This window comes from Hipposideros armiger, unplaced genomic scaffold (genome assembly GCF_001890085.2).
Source record: "Hipposideros armiger isolate ML-2016 unplaced genomic scaffold, ASM189008v1 scaffold_1261, whole genome shotgun sequence".
NCBI classification, from domain to species: Eukaryota; Metazoa; Chordata; class Mammalia; order Chiroptera; family Hipposideridae; genus Hipposideros; species Hipposideros armiger.
In genome coordinates, this window is record NW_017732611.1 from 98,136 (window position 1) to 107,293 (window position 9,158).

At 32.5% G+C, this 9,158-nt stretch overlaps 1 protein-coding gene across 2 annotated transcripts in view; it reads left to right on the forward strand.

Annotated features, from left to right (window-relative positions):
• Positions 1-9,158, forward strand: part of LOC109377025 (sulfotransferase 1 family member D1) — a 48,025-nt gene that overhangs the window by 3,471 nt on the left and 35,396 nt on the right. The window contains exon 2 of one of the 2 annotated variants that reach the window (XM_019633233.1): positions 4,220-4,316. The exons of the other annotated variant lie outside the window; for it this stretch is intronic. The gene's annotated coding sequence lies outside the window, so the exon portion shown is untranslated. The remainder of the gene's footprint in view (positions 1-4,219; positions 4,317-9,158) is intronic. 2 annotated transcript variants of the gene reach the window in all.

Genomic DNA, 9,158 nt, shown 5'->3' on the forward strand with positions numbered 1-9,158 from the left:
CTATTTTACAGATTATATGGTCATTGTTGCAACAATTCAACTCTGTTACTAGCTTGAAAGCAGCCATAGACAACACATAAACAAATGAGTGTGTTGCTTTGTTAAAATAAAAATGTATCTACAAAAACAAATGGAAATTTGGATTTGGCCTGAGGGTTGTAGTTTGCTAGCTCCTCCTCTAGATAACTTTTCTTTGATTTTTAGAAATGTAGAGATGTCCTTTATTTTTAGAAGGCCTAAAAATGCACCAATAGTTATATTTTATCCAGAACTTAGCTGTTCTTTTTTGATTGTCTTTCAGAATATCTACACAGCCACATTGCTAGAAGCAAATGTCGTTTTTTTAAAAACTTAAGTATAGTTGGTATACAATCCTATATTGGTTATATTAATTTCATGTGTGCAACACAGTGATCCTACACTTCCAATAACTTACCATGTGATCACCCCCACTAACTCCAGTAATCATCTATCACTGTGTAAACTTATCATATTATTGACTATATTCTCCTTTTCACTCATCCCCCCACAACCTTCCTTCTGGTAACTATCCCTCTGGTTTCTGTTTCTATGAGTCCGTTTTTGTTTTGTCTGTTTGTTCTGTTTTGTTTTAGATTCCACGTATAAGTGAAATTATACAGTATTTGTCTTCCTCTGCCTGACTTATTTCACTTAGCATAATATCTTCTAAATCCCTCCATGTTGTCACATACATCAAACAAAAGCTTCTGCACAGTGAAGGAAACGTTCAACAAAACAAAAAGGCAACCTATGAATGGGAGAATATATTCACCAATAAAACATCTGATAAGGGGTTGATATCCAAAATATATAAGAAATTTGTACAACTTAATAACAAAAATTAATCCAATCAAAAATGGGCAGAGGACATAAAAAAATCAGTTTTCCATAAAAGACATACAGATGGCCAACAGACATATGAAAAGATGCTCAGCATCACTAATCATCAGGGAAATGCAAATCAAAACCACAATGAGATACCACTTCATACCAATCAGAATGGCTGTTACCAAAAAGTCAACAAATAACATGTTGGTGAGGATATAGAGAAAAGGGAACCCTTGTGCATTGTTGGTAGGACTCCAAACTGGTGCCACCCCTATGGAAAACAGTATGGAAATTCTTCAAAAGACTAAAAAGAGATATACTCAACAAATTCCACTTTTGTGTATTTATCCAAAGAAAACGAGAACCCAGAAATCCCTCTTCTGGGTATCTACCCAGAAAATCTGAAAACATTTATCTGTAAAGATATATGTACCCCTATGTTCATTGCAGTATTATTCATGGTGGGCAACACATGGAATCAACCAAAGTGTCCCTAGATAAATAATTGGATCGGAAGATGGAATATATACAATGGAATATTACTCAGCCATAAGAAAAGATGAAATACTGCCATTTGCAACAACATGGATGGATCTTCAGATTATCATGCTAAGCAAAATAAGTCAGAAAAAGTTGAGGACCATATGATTTCACTCATATGTGGGATACAAAACTGAAAGCAACAAACAAGCAAAAACTCATAGTTTAGTGGTTACTGGAGGGTAAGGAGGGAGGTGGGGAGGTAGAAGAAGGTAAAGGGGGTCAAATACATGGCAATGGAAGGAGAACTGACTCTGGGTGGTGAACACACAATGAAATATATAGATTATGTATTATAGAATTGTACACTTGAAATATATAATTTTAGTAACCAATGTCAACCCCAGTAAATTTAATAAAAATTATAAATAAATACACACAAAAAAACAAGATAGACTGTAAAATGCCATGTTTCTTAAAACATAATTGCTATGTTCTCACTTCTTCCACATTGAATGAGCCAAAGGTATCGTGGCCAAGTCCAAAGTCATTGGGTAGAAAAGTATACTTCTTTCACAAGCAAAGTAGAGGACAGTGAATATTTCCAACATTAACATAATCAATTCCCATGGTCTTCTCTTATCTTTTTATAGCTTTCCATAATAAGAATTGCTGAAAATTTGCAGGAAAAAAAATTGCATTATGAAGAGTTCAAGCACTTCCCAGTTTCACTCTTAACCCTTGCGACACCTAAAACTCAGTCAGTTATTCATTTTGTTCTTATGAAAATGCTGAGTTCATCACACAGTATTCACATTGAGTCCTCTGATATTCCCAATGTTTGGCTCAAAGTATCAGAACATTTGAGACTGCTGGACCATGATGAAAACATCAAATTGATTCACACCTTAAATGTCATCCATAGTATATACTACAAAAGCTAGTATAGTTATGAGGAACTAGAAATCTACACTTTGAGATATCCTGCCAATAGTTTCAATCTTGTGAGAGCCAAGAGAGTGTTGAAATACAGAGGGTGCCAAAAAATGTATACACATTTTAAGAAAGGAAAAAAACATTAAAATTGTAATACTCAATATATACCGATAACAAAAGATGAGTACAAGTCATGTGTATACTTTTTTTTTTTGCACCCCTGGTACACGAATGCAGTACCCTCCCTCAAAAAATCATAGTCTTTTTCTATGTATAATCTGTCATTAGACTAAAGCACTTCCTTTCATTCGTTTCAATCTTGATTTTTGTTTTTATATTCTGTGTCTATAGTCAAATTTATGTAATATATGTACATGCCTTCATAAACATAGGTTCTGCAAGTTTGTAAAATTTATTCCTAAGAGAATATTTACTTATAAAATGTATCTCCACAAAAATATTTAAAATATTGTTTCACCAAATTGACAATGATTTTTAGAAAAATAATAATTAGGGTTTGGTTAGGGTGTTCCCTTTGAAACATGGAACGAGTGTTGGATATCATTAGTTTACCCCTTCAGATTCATTGTCTACCATTTTCCATCTTGGACTGTGCACTGGGAGGCTGATTTGTGTAGATTACATCAACAGGATTGTGGACCATCCAGTTTCTATTTGGCAGGCGATCTGAGGGAAGAGGAAAACTGAAGTCAAGTTGATTATTTCCCTGGCTCTTTCCCATGAGGTCAAATTAAGTGGACTCCATACTTCAATCAAATTAACTGAAAGGGTTTCATCACTTAAATTTCTTGTTTTCATTATGACACACTTTCTTCGGCTATATCTAGTGACTCTAAAGCTGTATCCCTCTAGTGCAATTTTTCTAGATCATAAATCTCCAATTTCCTGCAAAGGGCAGAAATGGGGGCATACTAAGAGCCTGAGGATGATTTTCTGGTTGCAAGACATGTGGGGAGGCAAACGAGGTATATTTTTCCCTTGTTTTTCAGACTAATCTATAAAACTATCTAATTGCCTTCAGTTGTTTTGCCTTCCTATAATTCTGCAGCAATGTGAGATTCGGGTTGTTTCTTGGTTTCTGCTCTGAAGCAGACTATAAGAAAAAAATCTTAATCTAGATTTTCCCATTAGATTCAAGAAAATATGTGTTTGGGATGTTCACAGAAGATGATAATATAAAATATTTACATCTTCATATTTTGTTGAATGAGAAGTTTCAACTTCAGATTCCATTGTTGCACAGATTGATAAACTCACAGTATACTTCTTTTACAAGCAAAGTAGAGGACAGTGAATATTTAGCATGATTTCAGGATGTAGAGATAAAAAAGAAACCATGTCATAGAAGTATTTTGATCATATGGATGACAAGAGTCTCAAACCAGTTTTTCCTATCTTGAAACGGGCATTTTTACCAGTCACCACTATGACCAGGTGGCTAGGAAAGGTGATAATACAGAGCTGCCTTTGCACGGTACAGGCCTAATTTAAGATGCAGAATGTGCAGCAGCTTTTCTTGGCTGCATTTCCTTTTCCCTTTGCTCCTACCCAGAGAGCATACTCATGCCTGTCTTAACTTGCCCAATTCTAGAGGTACAGATAAACTGCCTTTAAATGAAGGTTTCTAATTGGAGCACTGGAGCTATGCAACAGCCAACTGTGTTTCACTTTGCTTTTATACTTGAAATCAGAAACAAAAGTAAATGTAAAAAGCCTTCATTTATTATATATACTTGTAATTATTTGATAGCAGTTAATTCTACATACTTTCTATGGGCTGTTTCTTTCATTCTATTTCCTCCCACAAGCAACAACAAAAAGCCTTACCTTAAACCTTTGATGTTTAAAATAAGAACAGACTTCATACAGCTTAATCATTAATTTTATACAGCTCTACAGAGTTCACCTTTTGCTTTCCTAATGCCTATAACAGATTATCTTGGTTGACTGAAACAACAGAGTGAAACTTCCATTAAACAATTATTGTAGAAACAAAATCTAGACCTCCAGTTCCTCAAGACAGGCACCTGGTAAGTGATTTATAAATTGTATTTAAAGTGCCCATATTTTATATAAAACTAAATTCAACAATTGAAAAATTAGAGAATGAGAAATGGAAAGTTCTAGTATGACTATTTTGCCATAAAAGGGAAAATACTTGGGAATTATTACGTCCAGATTTCTTATCCTAAATTCACAGCATTATTTTTCATATTTAAAATTGTGTTGAAGTAGGCTGCTCTACTAATTTTAGGATTATAAAGCTAAAATAATATTAAAGGCTATTAGTCTTTTAGCTTCTCAGTATTCCTATTTAATTCAAAGTAATATTCTTGCATCATCCACCGCTAGGATGAGTTCTTAAAAATTCTAGTGTGTGAATATGAAAATGAGGTCTCGGCAAAGATACAGTTTTCATAAGTCTGCTTTTGTGTACTTTTCAAGATTCTCAAAGACAATGTATGTACAGATACTAAATAAGTGCATTTTCCACTGGTAACTGCTTTATTTCCTATTTCATTAATATTTTAACTATGAAGTATTTTCACTACAATATATATTCAATCTTTTTAATCATTAAATCAGAGAACCTATAGTGTGTTCTTCAAATTTCTAGAAACTCTTACTTCCTAAAGGATTTTGAAACAAGGTTTGAGCTATCTAATTTTTTTCACATATACTTTCCTCTTGTCACTATAATGAATAACCACTTCAATATGTTCTCTTAAAACATCTCTTTGTCTTTTCCCTTGTGTTTATTACCAAAGCAATATTTTAAGAACCCCCCATCAGTACAAAAAGCCCTGATAAATGAAGTATCATGTGATATCATTGTTTATCATAGTAATACAAATATTTAACATTATAGTTTAACAGCAAATGATAAAGGCAATATATTTGAAATCCAAGTATTTTAAATGAAAACAATTCTAATTCTAGTAAGTCAACATTTAGGTTAATGCTTGTTATTAGTCATTATACGTTTTTTCCAATGGATAACTGCTTCACAATTGCTATTTTAAAAAAAATCTAAATACTTTCCACAGATCCATGAAAAGTTATATATTTGAAATTTATAAGCCGATGTTCTGAAAATGTTGCAAAGTTATATTTTTATTTATTTATTTTTTAATTTTTCAGTTACAGTTGATATTCAATATTATTTCAGGTGTATAGAACAGTGGTTAGACATTTATATAATTACTAAGTGATCTACTATAAGTATAGTACCCATCTGGTGCCCTACATAGGTATTTCAGTATTGCTGATATATTTCTTATGCTGTACTTCACATCAATGGCTATTTTGTAACTACCAATTTGTACTTCTTAATTTCTTCACCTTTGTCACACAGCCCCCCAAACTCCCTCCCATCTGACACCATCATTTTGGTTTCTGTATCTATGTGTTTGTTTTGTTTGTTCATTTATTTTGTTGTTTAGATTGCACATATAGGTGAAATCATGTGGTATTTGTCATTGACTTATTTCACTTAGCATACCTTCCAGGTCCATCTATGTTGTTGCAAATGATAAGATTTCATTCTTTTTGTGGCCAAGTAATATTCCATTCTATATGTACCACTTCCTTATCCTCTTGTCTATCGATGGACACTTTAGTTTGCTTCCACATCTTGGCTATTGTAAATAATGCTGCAATAAACATTAGAGGGCATATATCTTTTCAAATTAGTGTTTTGGATTTTTTTGGATAAATACCCAGAAGTGGGATTGCTGGGTCATATACTAGTTTTAACTTTTTGAAGACCCTCCATACTGTTTTCCATAGTGGCTAAACCAATTTGTAATTGAACAAACAGTGCATGAGGGTTCCCATTTTTTTTCACTTCCTCGTCAACATTTGTCATTTGTTGATTCATTGATGATAACCATTTTGACAGGTGTGAGGTGATATTTTATTCTATTTTTCATTTGCATTTCTCTGATGATTAGTGACCTTCAGCATTTTTTCATATATCTGTTGGCCATGTATATGTCCTCTTTGGAGAAATGTCTATTCAGGTCCTCTGCCCATTTTTTTAATCAGGTTTTTGTTGTTGTTTTTTTTTTGGTGTTAAGTTGTGTATGAGTTCTTTATACATTTTTTATATTAACCCCTTATTGTATCACTAGTGAATACCTTCTCCCATTCAGTAGGTTATCTTTTCATTTTGTTGATGGTTTCCTGTACTGTGCAAAAACTTTTTAGAGTGATAGAGTCCCGGTTTTTAAAAAAAATTTATTTCCCTTGCCCAAAGAGATATATCTAAAAGAATATTACTACGAGCAGTGTCAAAGAGTTTACTGCCTATGTTTTCTTCTAGAAATTTTTTGGTTTTGGTTCTTACACTTAAGTCTTTAATCCATTTTGAGTTAATCTTGTATACGGGGAAAAGAAAGTGTTCTAATTTGAATTTTTTGAGTGTATCTTTCCAGTTTTCCCAACACCATTTATTGAAGATACTGTCTTTATCCCATTGCATATTTTTGCCTTATTTGTCATAGATTTTTTAAACTTAATTTTTATTTTTTAATTACAGGTGATATTCAGTATTATTTTATATTAGTTTCAGGTGCATAGCATAGTGTTTAGGCATTTATATAATTTATGAGGTAATCTGCCTGGTAAGTCTAGTACCCACCTGGCACCATACATAGCCTGGCACCATACATAGTTATTAAAATACTGTTGACTATATGCTGTACTTTACATACTTGTGACTATTTTGTAACTACGAATTTGCACTTAATCCCTTCAACTTTTTCACCCAGCCCCTCAACCTCCTCCCCTCTAGCAGCCATCAGTTTGTTCTCTGTATCTATGAGTCTTTTCTGTTTTTTTGTTCATTTATTTTGTTCTTTAGATTCCACATATAAGTAAAATTATATGATATTTGTCTTTTTCTGTCTGACTTATTTCACTTAGCATAATAACCTCTAGGACCATCCAAGTTTTCACAAATGAAAAGTTTCATTCTTTTTAATGGCTGAGTAATATTCCATAGTAAATATGTACCACACCTTCTTTATCCAATTGTCTATTGATGGGCATTTAGTTTACTTCCATATCTTGGCATTGTAAATAATACTGCAATAAACATAGGGGTGCATATAGCTTTTCGAATTAGTGTTGTCATAGATTAACTGACCATATAGGTATAGGTTTATTTCTGGACTCTCTATTCTTTTCCATTGATCTATGTGTCTATTTTTAATGCCAGTACCATGCTGTTTTGGTTACTGAAGCCCTGTATAGTTTGATATCAGGTAGCATTGTACCTCCAACTTTGTTCTCCTTTCTCAAGATTGCTTTGGCTATTAGGGATCTTTTGTGGTTCCATATAAATTTTAAGATTATTTATTCCAGTTCTGTGAAAAATGCCATTGGTATTTTAATAAGGATTGCATTGAATCTGTAGAATGTTTTGGGTGGTACGGACATTTTAATGTGTTGATTATTCCTATCCATAAACATGGTATATGCCTCCATTGATTTGTATCTTCTTCAATGTCTTACAGTTTTCTGAGTACAGGTTTTTTACCTCCTTGGTTAAATTTATTCCTAGGTAATTTATTCTGTTTGATGCAATTATAAATGGAATTCTTTTCTTTATTTATCTGACAGTTTGTTATTGGTGTATAAAAATGCAACTGATTTCTGCATATTAATTTTGTATGCTGATACTTTATTGAACTCACTTATCAGTTCTAAGAGTTTTGGTGACTCTTATTTTTTTAATGGTATATAGATTTATTAGCTATCAACATGTATAAACCTATACTGGACTTTAAAATCACTACACACTCAATTTAAAATGGGAATAATATAATTGAAACCTTATACTGTCATATGATATCTAAATTTCCAGATATACCAGAAGAAGTTTTTAATGTGATTTAAAAAAAAGTTCATTTTGTGTCACATGACTCATTTAGTATCTCATGATGACCCACAGTATTTAGAGGGTGTTTTTCAACATCAATTGGATTCTTTGTTCTTCCTGGAATGTTAGTAAATTTGTATCTTTGTTCATTTTTTTTTAAAGAGCAGCTTCCTCTTTTGTTCTGAAACTTGATACCAAAATACATAAAAGAGTCTTTGAAACTGATTTCAAACACTGAATGGAAATAGCTTTCAAAATTGCATTTATAAATTTGCAGAATACTTTCATGGACCTATGGCCAGGCAGAATCTAAAATATTCCAGTCTTAAGATACACAAGTGGGTTAAAGCAGGCAGTTATCTACTTCTATGAAGAGTTAAAGAGCAGTTAGTTGTATCAAGCTTCACAATGTACATGTCTCATCCCATCTCATCTCACCACATACTGGGAATATATTTTAAAGAGGAAGAAGAGTGGAGCTAATATTAATCTTTCACAGAGAACAGAAATTTATTGCTAAAGAAAAGGTTTGGCAACAAGGAATAGGACATCGCCCAGATAATTTTCTCTAGGTCTGGTTCAGCCCACCATGGATCACTTCACCCTTGGAAATGTGGATTTAAGATTAACCTTAACTCTAGTCTTCTCAAGTTAGCAGAAATTATTAATTCTTTTATTCTATATAAATATTATTATTTCTCAAAGAGGCTGCATTTTGTATCTTATCCTCAAAAGAAACTCATGCATAAAAGTTACTGTACTCATATAAGTTATATTGGGTTGTCAGAAAAGTCATGACGCATTTTTGCAACAAAAAACAGAAAAAATATGTCATGACTTTTCCGACAACCCAATAGATGGGCTAGGAAGAAGGAAACATTTTAAATGAAATACCTCTGTTAATAAAATTACTCATTGGTTTAAAAAATCAAAACCGTATATATATATGTATATATATATGTATATATATATATATATATATATATAT